Below are 18,395 nucleotides of genomic sequence, written 5' to 3'. Positions count from 1 at the left end.
GGCACCGCGTGGCGACCATGTGGTCTAAGGACAGTTACAGTTCATGATAGCATGGAGACATCCGAGGGGGGAGCAGTGGGGGGGTAAAGGGATAACACAAAGGGAATAAAGTGCATTTTTCAATCGCGAGGCACAGTGAGCTGTGGACCATTCCGCAACACCCCATCGAATCCGCCCCCCCATTCCTAGAACAACAACCGCAGCTCACAATTCATCACTATGTGAAGATTCCGTTATCAGGTAGCATTGCAGCGGGGCCCAGATATCAGTGGGCCTGGATGAGAGCGGCAGTAACTCTGCATACGTGTGAAGTTGTTCCTGACAATACACCAGGTCCCTCACCCACTCCTTAAATTTGGGCGCCCTTCCCCTGCCCCATCGACAGGCCACCCTACGCTTGGCCAACAACAAGGCTAACGCTACATATTTGCGGTGAGCCGCCTGCAGAGGTTCCACATACCCCAACAGAGCCATCACAGGAGTCGGTGTTACCTCAGTGTTTATCATTGTAGAAAGGGCCCGAAATACCTGGTCCCAGTACTGATGTATTCGGGCACACCCCCAAGCAAGATGCAGAAAATCAGCCCCAGGGGCCCCACACCTGTCGCAGGTATCAACATCCCGCAGTCCAAATCTGTGTAAGCGAGCCGGGGTGTAATACAATCTATGCACAAATTTGTAGTGGATGATCCTATACCTGCTGCTGGATGATATACGTTCCGTCTGTTGCAAGCAGAACTCCCATTGTTTATCAGTGAGGGGGGTAGGCAGTTCCCGATCCCATTTTGCCTTGGCAGGAAGTGTAGTGTACTCAATGTGGGCCCGAATGGATCTATATAGCGTAGACACCAGTTTGCGTGGGTTCTCAAATTGTAGTATATGCTGCAAGGGTAATAGGACAGGTGGCTCATGCGGAAAGTCGGGTGTGAGGGCTTGTAGCCCATGCCGCAGGCGCAGGTAGTAAAAGATCTCCAGTGAAGTAGGGTGTATGCCTCCAAATAGGTGATCTCTGGTGCGGAACGTGCCATTGTTATACAAGTCCCCCCACGTGTGTACATGAATTTTGGACAGCAGTTTTCGGAAGCCAGTTTCCTGCAGCAGTGGCAGTTGTGGGTGGTATGTCAGGGGCATAAGTGGGGCGTAAAGTAATTGCAGTCCCAGCATGTCACAAATGCGCACCCAGGCCGTGACAGTGCTAGACAGAGTGTTAGGGGTCTTATCCCTACCTTCCACAATGGTGTACAGTGCTCCCTCTATAGGCGTGGGGTGCGCTAGCCAATGCTCCGCAGCCAGTTGCGGCATGTACCTAGGCTGCCTCACCCAGAAATAGGCGTAATGCGCCTGGGCTGCCCGAAAGTATAGTTCGAAATCAGGCACTCCGAATCTTCCCCGCACATAAGGCCTAGTCAGTACCTCCCACTTGAGCCTGGGTTGTCTCCCACCCCACACCAGTTTAAGCATTTCCGATCGAAGCCTTTTAAAGAAGTATGCACCAGGGTGAAAGGGTATGTTGAGGAACAGATAAAGCAGTTTCGGAAGCACAATCATCTTAACTAGAGAGGCTCTTCCCGCCATCGAAAGGGGAAGCGTTATCCACCGCGAAACCTGGTCGCCGATCTTGCTGATGGCCGTACCATAGTTCGCCCTCATGAGTGCCTCCCTATCCTTCTCGATGTGAATACCTAGGTACTTAAAGTCACCCTCAGTCCATGTAAGCGGGTATTCCAGTGGGAATGCATGCGTGGACGCGGTGAGGGGGAAGATACAAGATTTGGCCCAGTTTATCTGCACTCCTGAGAGGGCCCCGAACCTAATGAATTCCCTAAGCAATGGGTGTAGGTTATCCCGTGGATGTCGAAAATACAGTGTGATGTCGTCTGCGTACATGGATATGAGGATCTGTCTCTGGAAGCATCTTAGCGCGCTGTTCTTGTAGTGTTGCCGCAGTTTAGCAGCTAGGGGTTCCGTGGCGATGGCAAAAAGGAGGGGGGATAGGGGGCACCCCTGCCTGGTCCCTCTGGAGACCTCGAATTCTGGGGAGAGCTGCCCATTAATAAGGACCCTGGCTGCAGGACGTGTATACAGTAGCTTTATCCAGGAAATGAAGATGGCCGGAAACCCCATGCGACCCAGCACTCTAAAGACATATTCCCATTCCAGCGAGTCAAATGCCTTGGTGGCATCTAGAAAGATGGCCGCCATGGGCAAATCCTCATGTACGGAGTCATACACTGAGAAGAAGGTGCGTAGGTTGTGGGACGTAGCTCTCCCTGGGACGAAGCCCGCTTGATCTGGAAGGATAAGGTTTGGCAGCAACAGACTAATTTGTGTGGCGATAAGCTTAGCCAGTATCTTTACATCGCACGTTAGTAACGAGAGGGGCCTGTAGGAGTCACAGTGCGAAGCAGGCTTTCCTGGCTTAAGTAGTGAGATGATCAGTGCAGTCCTCATGGACGCAGGGAGATGACCCACTTCCAGGGCATCCTCATACACTTCCCGCAGTACTGGGGCCATGAAGTCAATGTAGGTTTTGAAAAATTCGACAGGGATGCCATCGAGTCCCGTGGCCTTGCCAGACTGCATACTCATGATTGCCTCTTTGACCTCATCCAGCTCAAACGGGGCACTCAGAAAGGCCCGCTGAGCGTCGCTCAGCCACCCAAGCGCGACATCCGTGAGGTAGTCGTCTAGAGACGGCCCGCCCGACCCCCTGGAGGTGTATAAAGTACTATAATGGTTGACAAATTCATTAAGTATCTGCATGGAGTCCCGGAGCAGAAGCCCCTCGGCAGTTTCCAATTCCAAAATGGCAGTAGGCGTCCGCATAAGCCTGACTGTAGCGGCCAACGCCTTCCCGGGCCTCTCACCCTCCCCGTATCTCCGCGCCACCCAATACTTATGCCGAAACTTCGCCTCGCGTGCAGCTTCATCCGAATATTCAGTAACTAATTCTCTTATCTCCGCAAGCGTGTCGCCAGTAGGGCGTGTTCGGAGGACTTCCTCCGCCCGTCCCAGCCTCGCCTCCAAAGCCTTCAATCGATTCAGGATAGCTTTAAGCACCCCAGAGCCCTTTGCAATACAGAAACCTCGCAGTGTGACCTTAAAGGCATCCCAGATAGTCTCGACATCTTTCACTGAGCCCTTATTTCTTTTAAAAAAATCCAAGCATTCCTCACGAAGTGCCTCCTTAAACTCCTCATCTAAAAGCATCGCAGTCTGCATGCGCCACGCTGTAACAGGGGGGCCTAACTCCGCCCCTCGCAGGGCAATATGAACTGGGGCATGATCAGAAGATATTCTGGGGAGGTGTCGCGCACAAGTTAGTGAGGCATAGAGTTGTGTAGTCAGAAAAAAATAATCAAGCCTAGCCCAGGATTTAGCCTGTGCCGTAAAATGCGTACCCTCCCTCTTCGGCCCGCAGTGTGCGCGCCAGGCATCTATAAGGTGGTTCTCTTCCAAAATGGCGCGCAGTACTTCCCGCCCTTTCGTGTAGTGATGTGGAGCTTGGTGTGAGCGGTCCAGGGTCGGGTTAACAGCCACATTGAAATCTCCCCCCCATATTATGTGTTGCGACCCTGTTTCCAATATCGCAGCCCAAAGCGTTTCAAAGTATTGCGGGTCGTCCACATTAGGCCCATAACAACATGCAAGGGTCACTGTCACACGCCCCAATCTACCCAATATCAGACAATATCTCCCCTGTGTATCCGCCCTTGAGCCAGCCATATGAAAGGGAGTAGACTTCTTCACCAATATTACAGTACCTCGGGCATAGGAGGAATATGATGAGGACGCAGTACATGAAGCCCATCTATTACCGAAGGCGTGTGTCCTGTGAGGTGCAAAGTGTGTTTCCTGTAGAAAGGCTATATGTACATTATGCCGGTCCAAGTAGCCCAGAACGTGTCTCCTCTTCCGATGGTTCCCCAATCCCCGCACATTCCAAGTAAGAACATTCAAATAGGTGTCCTCCATCCTGAGAGTCTACCACATAACAGTAAAATCGATACGAACTGACAGACCATGCAGCCATCAGTATTTACGTCACATAACAGCCTGGTCGACCACACCGAGCGGTCTACGGTCCCCCCCTTCATAGCAATATCAGTGAACCATCCCACCCCGCAGTAGGCAGATGGTCGAAGAATTAGAAGTGCACATGCCCCCCCCCTCCCACTGAAGCGCCCCCAACTCGCCAGTACCCGGTGCCCACCCCCCTCCCTTAGCAAACCCACAACAACACAACAGCAAAAGTGCATTTAGCAAGTCCTGTGGGGCACACCCGCTCGGGGTTCTAGAGGTGCACCGTCGTCCACCCCCACCTCTCCTCTCCGCAGTCTCCTCCATTCTTACCGTCTCTGTCCGGGCGAATGAGAGAGCATGGGGGGGTGGGGGCCTGGCATGCAACTGTACCTGCGGGACCACCCAGCCCTAGCCTCCTGGGGGGTCATCGCAAAAGCTGTAAACCAATGCAGTAGTCGACATTAACCAGCAAATGTGGAGGGTATCGAATCCTATTCATTCCGCTCCAGAGTCATGTCCGCCTTCCGCCTGTGCAGCTCTCTTGTCTCGTTTAGGCAGGGTTTTAATGTAGTCTTCGACTTGCTGTGGATTCAAGAAAAAGTGTTGCGTGCCCTGGTGGGTCACACGCAGCTTGGCGGGATAAAGTAATGCATAGTCAATATTCAGCCCTCTCAGTTTCCTCTTTACAGCCAGAAATTTTCTGCGTTGTTCCTGGACTACCGGTGTAAAGTCCGGGTAGATGGAAAAGGACACTCCCTCATAGGTAAGATTCTGGTTCGCTCTGGCCGCTTTCAACGCTGCATCCCGGTCACGATAATTTAGCAGCCATGCAATAATGGGCCTTGGTGGGGCACCCGGTTGAGGTTGGGGTCCAAGGGAGCGATGGGCACGTTCCACTATAAACTGTTTGGAGAGGGCCTCTTCCCCCACTGTGGCCATTAACAGTCGTTCAACGTAGAGCTCCATCCGCCCCGTGTTTGTGGACTCCGGAACACCTGTGATTCGTACGTTGTTCCGCCTGCTCCTTGCCTCCAATTCTTCGTTCTTGGCGGCTATCACCCTTAGCACATTGTCCATGCGAGAGAGCCTCGTGGCCTGCGATGTCGTGGCGTCTTCGGTTTCGGATATTCGGCGCTCGGCCTCCGTCAACCGCTCTTCATGTACATCCATTTTTTGGACGATGCCGTCCATCCGAGCGGAGAGCCTGTCCACCTTGTCCACCACTGTGGCAAATCCCTGTCGCATCTCTTGTAGCATCGTGGCGATCTCGGGGACCATGGGGGTTACCTCCGCTGCCGGGCTCCTCGGTTGAGTGCTATCCCCCGTCTGCTTAGTCCCTTTCTTTTGCGTTGCTGGTTCAAATTGCAGCTTGGGCTGCCGCGTGTCCGGCTTCCCCATGCCGGGACAGAAGGAAGCGTACCACGGGTCCAAGCCGCACTGTTAGGGGTTCCGCGGGCGGGCAGCACCCAGAGGCGGGCGAGACCCGGCGTGCAGTAGTCAAACGGTGTTTGTCTCAGTTCCCAATGCGCCACAGGGTTCGTAGCCGGCATAGAAATCCACCCGGGTAGGCAGAAATCCACTACCGGGGCCACTGGGTACGGGCTCGTGTGAGTTTGGCGCGCGCGGCGTTTCGCGGCCTACACGCCACGTGTCAGTCCTGGGCGTCGCGTGAATTCCAGCGCCGCCGCCAGCGAGGACCCAGACCGGGGCCTCTGCCGCTCCCGATACACCTCGGTCTAACTCCGTCACCGCAGGTCGTAGGATCACCAAACTCGGACAGAGTGTGCAGCAGAGGTATATCTACCCCCCAGTCGTTTTTCAGGAGGGTGGTCGCAGATTTAAAGGATTAAAGCAGGATAGGAATGCCAGGCGGCCGGAGCCACACTAGAGTGCGGCCATTCAGCTCGTGCGCCCTCTAGCGCCCCCCCTATTCAGTCGTTTCTTTTGACATAATTTCAGTCTTTACTGGCATGAGTTAGTCTTATGTAAGTTTGGCCCTTGTGATGGAGTCACCTTACCTGTACTAGTAATCCATCTGGTGGGTCTGTGATGACGAAGACTCCTTGTCACTGCACTTATCTTACCATCAACCGATCATAGGCCAGACTGACACACACACTCTCTCATTCTCTCTCCTTTTCTCCCTCCCCTTCCCATTCTGTTCTCCCTTTTCCCTCTTCGACCCTCTCTGCCTCCCTTCTACTCCTCTCCCTCTCTCTCTTTTTCTCTCTCTCTCTCTCTCTCTCTCTGCCTCACTCTCTCTCTGCCTCACTCTCTCAGGTCTCAACTGCCCAGGCAGATTGGGTATTTGTAAACTTCTCCTGCCATTAACCGGAATATACTGTTTGCTCCATTGTGTGTGGCGTTGCACCATTGTTGTATTCCAAGACGCCATTGTTTTGGAGAAGGATACCTTATTCGAAGAACAAAGACCAAACATAAACCCATGAAGCTCAGTGGATGCAGGAGCAACAGGTGCAAATGCTGTCACGTGAGAAGTCCAGAAAGAAACTGATCCCTGCACAGCATTGGAACTTTCAGGCTCGCAAGAAATGGAAGACAAATGGAACATAGTACTAAAAGGAAACACACAATATAACATCTCCCTTTCCAGAGATAAAACAAACAACTTTGCAAATATAGTATAACAAAAATTGTAATATAATAAATACATTTCATACTTGATTGGCAACTTTATTTCTTTTTGATACAACATACAATGAAACGCCATCCGCATTAACTCAAACATCACTTCGCATGTCATGTTAGTGCACTTCTACCCTAATAATATCTGTGTTGGCATTTTGAGAAAGACCATTGAATTAATTCTGAACATGCACAACATTCTGCGAAACACTTGTAGAGCCAGAATTAGACTGTAGAACCCACAATGCATAATCTCTTCCCAAACAGTTCCTTTCTCTTCCTTCAATCAATTTCTTCTGAAAAGGTTTGACTTTTACAACAGATCCTTTGTTCTACCACCCTCAATCTTTGTACTAAACAGCAGTGTGAGAAAAGCGCTCCAATAATTCCCCACTTTAAATGCATGTGTTTTGCATGTTTTTAATCCGTTCAAAACACACACATACATCAGTACTGGCATGTTCCTATATTATGCCATCTAAATAGCAATAATGTGTTTCTTTATCTGACCCCTGAGATGTAAGTCGAGTTTTTGCCACTCTACCTTTAAGTAGAAAAAGTGGTGGAAAACCAGAGACCGTACGCAGAGTATTTAAATAACTTTGCATTTTCTCTCTTGGAACATTCATGACTTAAGCTGTTTGTATAACCTCCTTGAAACAATGTATTGGTTCTTTCAAAAAAACAAAGGAAATAACAAAGGAAAATACAAAGTTGTCCTTTCGTGTTTTATGCTATATTTTCATAAGAATTCCAATATTTTTTAAAAGTAAAATGAGTACCTTTATCAGAGACCAATATGTGAAGTACTCTTCTTTTGAAATTCTTCTGCACAATCATTTTGAATAATGATCAGTCAATAAAATTAAAAATCTCATATTCCGTGAAAAGGTCGTGCAAAATCAATTGCAACTTTGAGCCATGGCTTTGCAGCAAAGGGATTAAAACCAGACTTAGTTTTGCTGACCTTCCAATGTTTGTCGAATGAAAAACACTGTGGACATTTACCAATAAACTATTCCTAACAAGTGTCCATGCTAGGTCACACATAAAAGTTTCTTTGTTCCAGACATACCAGGATGCCCACTATGAACAATCTGAAGTATTTTGTTCTTCCAACTCTTTGGTGGAATAAATAATCCTTGTCGGGTCAAAATAAAATTTTCTATGGATAATTCTGAAGAAATTTGTTGAAACGAGACAATAGATTTAGGCAAGTTTCTAACCGGTGGCCAACCGTTAACTGCACATTTCTTAACTTCCCTCAACACAGCAGCATGCTTTCATTCAGCCATCTTCACCAGTGTGTCCTTCAGTGAAACAGATAGATCCACAGCAGTAACGACACACTCAAGATCCTAACCATCACTGAGGTCAGGGTGACTGCCTATAGGTAATCATGAAAGGCAGTCTGCCCTGCAGCCTTTGCTGCCTGGAATATATTAGTATAAAAATAGGTATTTTTGAAATCTAGACATTATCCGAAACAAATCTCGACAAGGCTAATCCTGTACCATTACCACTCATGAGACACAAAAGTGGCATATGATCAGTAATGAGGTCAAAATGATTGACCGAAAAGATACGTTTTAAACTTTTCAACAGCCCACGCACACACAAACTCTCCCTTTCAATGATGCTGTAATGTTTTTCTGCATCTTTAAGGGTGTATGTGATGAAAACAATAGTTGTTCCTTGTTTTTCTGCAATTGTGTTGACACAGCTCCTAACACAATGGAACATTGGTCACCAATTATAGAGTACTTATCTTTACCATTGAATGGTGAAAGGTTCAGACATTATCGTGGCGTTATTATTTTGAAATTCTTCATCCTGTTCTTTTGTTCACAAAAGTTTTTCTCTCTTGCGTACAAGATGTCTCAACGGTTCAACAGCAATGGCATACCTTTGAACAAATCTTGCATAATACTCACTTAGCCCTAAAAAAATAATCTTAGAGAATCTTTTCCACTGAGGTGTGGGAGCATTTATGATGGCATCAATGAGACTGTTTTGGGTTGATGCCATCAGCTAAAAGGATGTAACCAAGATAATCAAGGTTTTTAACTAATAGTTTGCACTTACCCTTAGAAACAGACATATCGCTCTCACACAAAATACTAAGTACATGATCCAGAATTATGTTAGGCTCTTCATCATTCTTAGCAAATATCAAAATATCATCCTGGAACACTTGTACTTCTTGATGCCTTTAAGAAATGCATCCATGAGTTTTTGAAAAACACTGTCAACGGAATTCCAAACCAGAAAGTAGCCTTAAATATTTAAATGGGCCAAAGAGTATACTAAAAGTTGTCAAATCTTCTGATTGTTTGTACAAATACACTTGAGGATAAGCTGATTTACGGTCTATTATGGAGAAACAAGTTGATCATCTAATAGCCATTAAAATCTCTTGTATTCTTGGCAATCAATAACAATATTGCTTTATGGAAGTAAATCAGCACATAGACGTTTTACTGCCTGATTTTAGCTAAAACAGCAGTTGCAATTCATTCTGACAAATTGGTGGTTTCAGTGATACCAGCCTTGCACATAGCATTCAATAATTCTTTCAACTCATCTCCCACGCTGAACAGGTCTAACTTTGTGTTTTACGAAGTTTGTGTTACAGTTATTGCTCCCGCTTTCAACTTAATATCCTGTTCCACACCTTTACCACATCCTGAGATTTCAGCTTCTTTCAGCAACCAGAGTTCCCAGGAAAATATGTACAGATCATCAGTGTTCCCAGAATTCTCAGTTACAGATTCTAAGAAATTGATCGTGGGGGCTTTGCGCATAGCAGACTGACCGAAGAAGAAGGCCTCTACTCTTGTAATGATGCCTTGTCTCAGCTTCTTTTCGGTTTCTTTCTTCCTTACCATTCTTTCATTTCTACTGCAGAATGTCATAAATGCAGCTCTTAAAGGTCACCTTCAAGCCGAGCCTTTTTTCCTGGACTGATAACTTCTATGTGGACATCAATCTTTTCCGCCAACATGACGGCATTACCTGCCTCCTCATACTGAAAGCAGCTCAGCTTGAGCGATTGCCATAATCTTTTGTCATCTGTGTGCTTTGATCCGTGTGCTATATGACTTGCTTCTTAGGACATCTCAGTGAAAAGGTGATGGTTATCACAATGAAGGGAATCTACATTGCAGTTGACGCCTAATCGGGAGAGGGCATCCTCTTATTATTCTTTCCACCACTGTGATTTGGGGCTTTGCAACTCCTGCTGTTTTAATAAAAGTTGAGGTGCTTTTGACTGTGGATCTGCTGGATTTTCCCTAATCCCTTCCAGCAGCAGTCAAACTAGTTTGGCTTTCAAGTGTGTGTTTGGCATTTGGCGGGTTTAATCTCCTCCCTCTTTTCAAGCAGTTTTTAAAGAAATAGAAGTAAGCATTCCTATGTGCCCCTGTCACGAAGACCTCAGGGCTACCGAACACAGCGCAGCAAAAAATCAATGTTATATAAATAATAGAACGAGGATAAAATATGAAATTCTGGCAAAAATGTAAGTCTCAATATGTTGGGGCGGAGTTCAATAGATACTTCTTTTCTAAAAGAACATGCTTTGTTTTCTGAAATATCAGTGCAGTAGCTTTGTGAACTAGTGCATCCAAGTCTTTGAGCGCCTGCAAAGCCATGGGTCCTAATCCTGGATGACCCACTCTGCCTCTCGGGGTTGATAACATGAGTGCGACTAAAGAAAAATAGGTGACACTTCTGTTTATAGGTCTGTTGCAAAAATATGTCATAGCCATGTGTTCGCTAATATTTCCTTCCTCCCTTTATTCTCCAAAGCCCCATCATGGCTTTCTCTGAATATCCTTTGGAGTGTTTCTCTCTGTTGTGTGAGTTAGAAACACTATATGAGTGGCAGGGGTGTAAGGGTTGGAGAGGGGCAATAGCTGCTGAGGGCCTAAAATCTTCAATTACGCTGTTAAATTGATAAGGACAGTGTTAAAGTTAGGACAAGTGTTTGAGTTCCCATACCATCTCTTCTCCACTAGTGAAGCTTCTCATTTTTTCCCTGTTTAAGTCTGTTTCTCACAACACCATCAGTGCTTTAAGTTCATTCCTGTTTCAGTTTGGCCATGGTTCCATTGAAGCACTTGTAATAATATCTGAGACCTTTTTACCATGTTTTTCGTGTAATAAATGCTTTGCTGTGGAAGGTGTTAGCAATGCCATTGTGCGCACTTGTCAGTATGAATTGGGGGCCATTGGCATTTAATGGATATTTACTGAGGGTGCTGTAAGTAGTTTTTTGTGTTTTTTTGTTTACTAAAGTTGTGTTACACCTAACAAATGGTACAGTGTGCGCACAATACAGACTGCTGCGCTTTTTGAAGTCATATAACAGTTCCAGGACAGGTGAACTTAACCCCATTTCCTGCCGTTCACAATATGTTGAGCAGTTCTTACATCTGTTGGGGTTTTCCATCCCCAAGACATTGCCCTCACCTTTCAGGACAGCCTATTTTTGGGGGGGATCTGTGAGCCTCATAAACATTTCATTCCGCACAGTAAGGTCCTCCGTATGTTTTTCACCTCCACCTGTTCTCTTGATATGTTGCTCATCTGCAATGGCCCATTCAAACAAATCTTTTTTTCTCCATTTAGTCACCTCCGCTGTATTGAGGAAAACCCAGTGTATCGCAGCCCTGCGTTTTGCCAGCACAGTTCCCAGAGATGTAAGTAGTTTTGAATTCCTCCTTGCTAATTTTGCTGTAGTCCATCCACAGAAATGTTTGGGTGTCAGCTTTTAGAGCCCGATAGAGCATCTTTCAGAAAGAGAAGGTGCTGAGTGAAGAATCCAGCCATATTCCCACAGTTGTTGGCTTCATATAAGGAACACAAAGGCCATTGGGCGGCCTGTCCTCGCGTTTGTCCACTATCTACTTGCCTGAATCCCAGGCCGTCTAAGTGTTCAATGAGACTGATAGTTGTATATACAAGGCTATGTTTATTGTGGTTGCTGTTTGAGAGAAAGAGAGAGAGTTTCCTTGTCCTTTTTGCTGTCTCTGCATGATATAAAGGCCTCCGCAAACGGAAATTCTCCAAGTATTATTAGTCCCCTTCAGCCTTGCCAAGTTTCTAGGTTCATGCGTGATAGGCTTCTCCAGTCCAGGTTTTTTCTTCGATTCTAATACTTGTCCTCCTGTTTATTCAACTATAAAAAAAAGTGCTGCAATCCCGTAAAAATCAAATTAAAAAAACCTGGACTGGCGCCGCATTTACTATGGGAAACCTGACAGATCTGCACCTAGCCCAACATTGTATGAACCTCGTTCTTTTCTGTTGTGACACTCACTCTGTCTTAATGTTTTCACAGGCTGCCTTTATCTCCTGATAACTCTATCGGCTATGCACTGTCCTTTAATGTCTCTGTGTGGCTGCTTGTGCACGTTGCCCTTGCTTGTCTTTTTGTGTAAGCATTGTTGTCAATCTGCCTGCCTGGATTTGTCCCGGGTGGCTTGTGTTGCTGCCTGTCCATTCGCTGCTGTGGAGGTGTATGACTTCCTGTCAGCTTATTAGTTTCGCATCAATTAGCACCACTTGATGCAAGGTTGAACAGCTGCAGTTCCTCCTATGTTTGCTTTCGACAATGAAAAATGTGTCTAATTACAGGTTTATCCTAATAATCTTTTATACCATAATGGATTTTTCTGTACACTAGTGTGTAATAAATTTCTATTGTAAGAGCAGCAACAAACACCAGACCTGTTCGGATCAGCTGTGTACCTGCAGGCTGGCCTAATCGTAACACAAAATATTAGGGGCCCTTGCAAAATGTGATCGGAGGCCCTTAACTCCCATATCTCACAAATGTTTGTAGACATTAAGCTGAATTGGGTCAACTGAGCCCTGCGGCCTTTATGCACTGCATGGGCTGCGTTGCCCCCGCCCCCCCCTGCTTTGAAACATGATGACGTATGTCTCCTCCCAGATCCTCCAAACCAACTGCTCATGGTGGTAAGCAAAACGCGGTGCTTGCTTCAGAAGATGTGAGAGATCCAAGTCAACCTGGTCTTAGTAGTTATAAAGAGTCTGGTCTGCAGGCCAAATCAAAATAATTTACAGCTCAAATTAATTTAGCCACAAACACCTCTAAAACCCTCTTTCAAACCATAAAAAAAACTGACCATCCCGATCGAAACTGAAGCGGCTACCTCCTCTCTAGAGCTTTCAGACTAAACTCTTGAACACCTTTAACAACTTCAACAATGGCAGTGCAGTAACCAGTCTTGCAAACTCAAGCCCCAAGTCAACCACCTTTAGGCAATTCACCTCTCCCCCAGCAGCACAGATTGCGGTACTCATACCTAGCAACCCATGCCCCCTTAGGGTGGTTCATATGATACCGGAATTGATAGCCCGTCACCTTGCGGCTATCTTTTCCACCATCTGGAAAGCAGCATCTGTGCTTCCTTTACTAAAAACACCTACCCTTGATCCTCATAACAATCGACCAATCATACGACTCCCCTTTCCAGCCAAGGTTGCAGAGAAAATCACAAATACCCAACTCTCTTCCTTTCTCGAGACCAATCATCTACTGGGTGTTTTGCAATTTGGCTTCAGAGAACACCACAGTACTGAATCTGCTCTGCTTACTGCCCCTGAAGGAATCAGGTCATCACTCGATAAGGGAGGCAATGCAGTGCTTATGTTACTTGATCTCTCAGGGGCCTTTAATACGATGTACTGGTTGACTGTTTGCAGGACCTAGGAATTAGCGATTCAGCACTGAGGTTGATCAAATCTTTACTCTCAGGTCGCCAACAAATGGTTTAATTGGGGACTTTTAACTAACGCAAGGCTCTCCCACTGGACTACCAGGGAGCAGGCAGGAGCCTATAATAAAAAGGCATATCAACCTTCATTGCTTCATACTACGAATACGGTGAGCCAAGCAACATGCAGAAATGTTGTCACTGCAACAACAATCACCTTTCTAGTGTCTCAAGTGCGTGGTGCGGGTACAGAGTGTCAGAAACCTGAAAGTTTACACACAGGGTTTAGCCATTGATTGCGTGGCCTAGCATAAGCAGGACAAAAATAAGTGATGAAGAGTTTCTTCAGCTAGGTTACAAGAGGGGCACTTGCAAGAACTACAATACTTCACACCCCATTTCACACAGAAGCTATTCACCGGCAGAACCCTATGCTCTTCATAATCTGAGTCATATTGTTAGGATGTTTAGTTCATTTTATGTGGAATGCATTTACATACTGCTAAGCTCCATAATTATAACCACGTGCCTTAAGAGAGTGAGAAGGTGCATATGACGCATCAATATTATCATTATTAATACTCCCATTCACCCTTCTAATAACAATCATCTTCATCAAAATGTTTGGATATAATAATCAATAAAACACAGTGCATCAAGATTACACAAATAAGTTAAAAAGTATTTAAAACTGTTAATATGGGTTAAAAACAATGGATAACAACAATCACATATATAGCTCCAGTTCCACAGTCCTAAAAATAACACAAGATAAACAGGACATAAAGCAGCACAGAATAAAAAAGATGAGCCCCTAGCAAAATTAGACAGCGTATAGGAGAAGTTAACATACCTCCATTTTAGGTACAGTTGCAATGGGATAAAGTCTGGGAGGATATCAAACAACAATTTATAGGCAGGGGTGAACTTTTTATCTAGGAAAAGGTCTATCAGGTTCCCTTCTTTGACACGTTTCAATTCTCATAGATCGTCTAAAAGCTCATTTAGACCATCTTTAACCCTTTTGCTGCACCCACCGGCCATTGTGATCACTACTTCCGTAGTGCTGCACACGTCTGTTGGCCGATGCGGCCTCGCCCACTCAATCAAACCGCTGCACAGCAGCGGAACTTCCGCCGCGGTTAATCAGGAACGAGGAACTAGCTTAGCTATATGTGTAGTATTCCAGGGGGAAGGCACGCCTATTTCACACTACAAAAACTTATAGGCAAGTCAGGGGATCTTCTCACAACCCAGAGATTTTAAGAGTGCCTTAATGGAGACTCTATAGGTTACCAATTCGTCTGTGCCAGTAAGCAATAGGTAGAGACATAATACAATGTTTAATCGATGGATATCCATTTCCAAAAGTGAGGGAGATGGGGAGCACTCTGCCGAAGATTAAGAATACACCTCACAAACCTATTTTCTGTTTTACAAACCTCATCAATCCAAGCATGACCCCATAGTTCTGCACAATACAAAGCTGAACTTTTCGCTTTGACTTTATAAATCTCCACCACTGGTGCTAGGAACATGCATGGGCTTTTTTACCCAATTTTGACACAGCACCAGCTTCTTGTCAGAGTTTCAATACACTCTTTCTAAGGTGCGAGGACCAGCTCATTCTGTGAGTTAGGCAGACCCCCAGGTACACAAACTCCTGCACTTGTTCAAGGGGGCAACCTGCACCAAGATGTTTGCCCTAACAGATATCTAGGGGTGAAACACTATTAATGTAGTTTTATTGATGTTAAGCTCAAGGCCCGAGCTCTGCAAAATCTTAAGAGGCGATCTACTATTGACTGCAGACTGCGCTCCGGTTTAGTAACTCAAAGCGTGTCCTCTCCAAAAAGTAGCGTCGCAATTTTGAGATGGCCTAGTTTAGGGGCATCGTTCCAATGGTAACTGAGTGCGTGAACTAATTCATTGATATAGAGCGTAAACAATAGCCAGAGCGAACACACAGCCCTGACGGACACCAGTTTCAATATTAAAAGGGGCTGTAAGCTCGCCATTGTTGCTGTAACTAACACAAGCAGTGTTGTGAGCATGAACCTGACTAGGACAGGCAAAAGGTTGGGAGTGTAGTGTAGTTCCTATTTTCCCAATAGGCTCTGAGCATTGGAATAACATAAACAGCAGTGTAGACGTAGGACTGAGGTCATCTAGGTCTCTACTGACTATGTTAAACTTAATTTAGGTTTGCACCAGCCAGCTCAGAGGTCACTGGAAACTTTCTTGAATGAATAGGGAGGGACAAGCTCCCCTGGCTCAGACAAGAAGGGATTCAGTTTCCGACAACCGCATAAACATGACAACTTTGCTCCCTCAGAATAAGAGTATCTCTAGAGTCGTGTGAAAACAATAGACAGCTATTTCACTCAGTCAGCAGTGCATACTTCGTTTCACCAGAATGCAGAGAAATAGAGAGACTGGCGTTTTTCAATAAAAGGTGTTATTTATTGAGCAGTCTTCTTTCTCATGCAAGAGAAATGAATTGCCACAATTGCAATACTTAAAGTAAAGTAAAGTGCGTACAGTAAAAGTAGTATTAGGAAATAATACTGTAAAAGCATTGATATGGTTTCTTAGCCATATGATACTTTAAAATGGATAAAATATATACATACATAAATACATTGACTAACATACTCAACTGGTGCTTCTAACTAAGCCTACCCCGGTGTACCTGACCTAAGCCTAATACTTGGGAAGGGATGAGTAAGTAGCAGTTTAAGTTAAGTTGGTTAAGATTATTTTGCCAAGAATCTGCATCAAGAATTCTCTTAAGGGTTTAGTCAGCTCCGTACCTTGGTAATAGAATGTGGGAGGTCTGGTATCTCTTTCCTCAGGACTCGATATCCCAGCAACCCGCAAGGGTAGGCTGGAAACTCCAGGGCTGGATTTTCTCGGCTGGAGAAAAAGACAGCGTCTCTCTCAGTGCGTCAAAAGGGAGGGGCGGCTTCCATGGGCTCTCGCATCAGCTGGGCTCTCGGGCAAGTAGATGGCCGCTCTGCTCCAAACCACAGTGTGTTTGCTTAAGGCAACTGTTGGTATTTTATACCTGGAAGGTGGCGGGTTTGACGTAAGGTTGGACATAAGACGTCACTAAGAATTAACAGTTCTTTCTGGACTTCAGGAGTTCTTGTTCAAATCAAAACAAAAGCAGGGGGGATTTTCCGGGCTTCTGGAGGCTTGGTTTGTTTAAAGAACGCGTTGTGCTTTCTAGTAGTCGATGGGAGTAGCCGTGCTGTGCTTTGGAATGCATGGGCTATTACTGAATACGGATCTGATTCATATGCCTTTATCAGGATATTATTGATTATAACCTCATAAGGGCATAAATCGGGAATATCGAATTAGGGTCCTAGATATAAACACGACAGGAGGAACACCCATCAGTTTTAAAATTTTCCCGCAACTTGGCCCGGGGGATAGAGTCGAAGGCAGATCCCAGGTCGACAAAGACCACATACAGGTGGTCTTTGTTGAGCGTTACAGTTTTCCAGTAGGGGGCACAAAAATGAGTGATTTGATCCACCTATATATGATTTCCACCTGCATCTCATAACAATAATAACCACTTCTATCCATAATGAATCAAAGGGTCTCTTGATTCCTAATACTATTGGTTCTCAAGAAAAAAGGTCCCAGTTTAACCCTTTCCCTGTGGCGCGAATTTCGCAGTGGAGCGGGGATTTAATTACGGGGCGTAACACCTTGCAGGCTCAGGACGACCTCCGGCTGTCCTACGTCATGCTGGCAATGTGCTCAGGACGGCCAGGGGCCGTCCGAACTCCGCCCACTAATTAATTCTCCAGCGCAGGCAGGGAATTACCAGTTCGGACCGTCGGCCATCCTGAGCATACACCCAGCATGACGTAGGACCGCCGGGGGCCGTCCTGAGCACACAAGGGCCTAAATGGGTAAATATTGACTGTCTGGAGATTTCTCCACATTTGTGATAGAGAGTGTGGGGTAGGACCAAATGTTGGCACCTTCAAATGAGAACGTTCGCTCCATCTCAGTTGTCAACAGTTGATGGATTATTCCTTCACATTTTCCTGTTTCTAATACTGATATTTTAATAATAATAATAACTAGTTTTTAGGTCTCGGCAGGCGTGGCTGCGCAGATGCGCAGCTCACTTGGTGAGATTTTATGTTTTTGAGGAGCTTTCAGTAACAGGCTTTAAGCCCTGCCCCTCTTTCCCCTTTGCCGGCATCACCGTTTATGCTAAACGGTGGCCAGCCATTGGAAAAGAGCTCTTTGTGACGTGTTCTTTTCTCTTTTAGAGCCATCTCACTTGGACTGACTCACCTGCCTTTCACCCTTCGCAGAAGGTTTCTTATCTTTATGGGGCCATGTGTTTCAAACACATGGCCCCATAAAGACAAGAGATTGAGGCTTGTTTCCTCTTTGCCTTTGGTTCCCAGCGCCGTTTCTGGGTGAAGCCTACACCCCCAGCTTTGCAGGGATCTGCAGCCGCAGCAAAGCAGCACTCGGCTGCTGACAGTGAGCAGAGAATCCAGACGTAGTGCTGTTAATATTCTAAGAAGCTCCCGATGAAACCCGGCAGTGGTTTCACGCAACCTTTGCTATGTTTTGCCATGACGACGTGCTAGAAATTGAATTCCTTTCACCACGCTCTCCTGCCGTGACAAAGCTTAAAAGACATACATACGCAAGACCTGGACCCAACCCCACCGCACGGGCACGGGCACTGGCCCTGGCATCCCCAGCAAACGTGTCATTTTGCCCAGTTCGCTAAGGCTAATTGTCCAATAGGGGGGCTTCAAATGCCATCTTAGAATCGCTGCATGTCAGGAGGACAAGGCAAATGGAGCGCCTTACGGACAGACCACGAAGCCGCTTTTCCTAAGCCGCGTAGGCTACTGCCCTTTTTACGATGTTGGATATTTAAAACAATAGCAAAACTATTGCTGTGTGTTTTTGCTCTGCAGTCATATAGGATCC

The 18,395-nt window shown here is 46.0% G+C and overlaps 1 protein-coding gene across 1 annotated transcript in view; it reads left to right on the top strand.

Annotated features, from left to right (window-relative positions):
• The window catches only part of LOC147732901 (uncharacterized), a 447,397-nt gene that overhangs the window by 139,145 nt on the left and 289,857 nt on the right, over positions 1–18,395 (top strand). Inside the window, exon 2 of the mRNA XM_086957443.1 lies at positions 11,302–11,372. The gene's annotated coding sequence lies outside the window, so the exon portion shown is untranslated. The remainder of the gene's footprint in view (positions 1–11,301; positions 11,373–18,395) is intronic.

This window comes from Lissotriton vulgaris, chromosome 2_1 (assembly GCF_964263255.1).
Source record: "Lissotriton vulgaris chromosome 2_1, aLisVul1.2, whole genome shotgun sequence".
Taxonomy (NCBI): Eukaryota; Metazoa; Chordata; class Amphibia; order Caudata; family Salamandridae; genus Lissotriton; species Lissotriton vulgaris.
The sequence above is the reverse complement of the archived record's forward strand: the minus strand, read 5'-3'. Positions and strand labels throughout refer to the sequence as shown.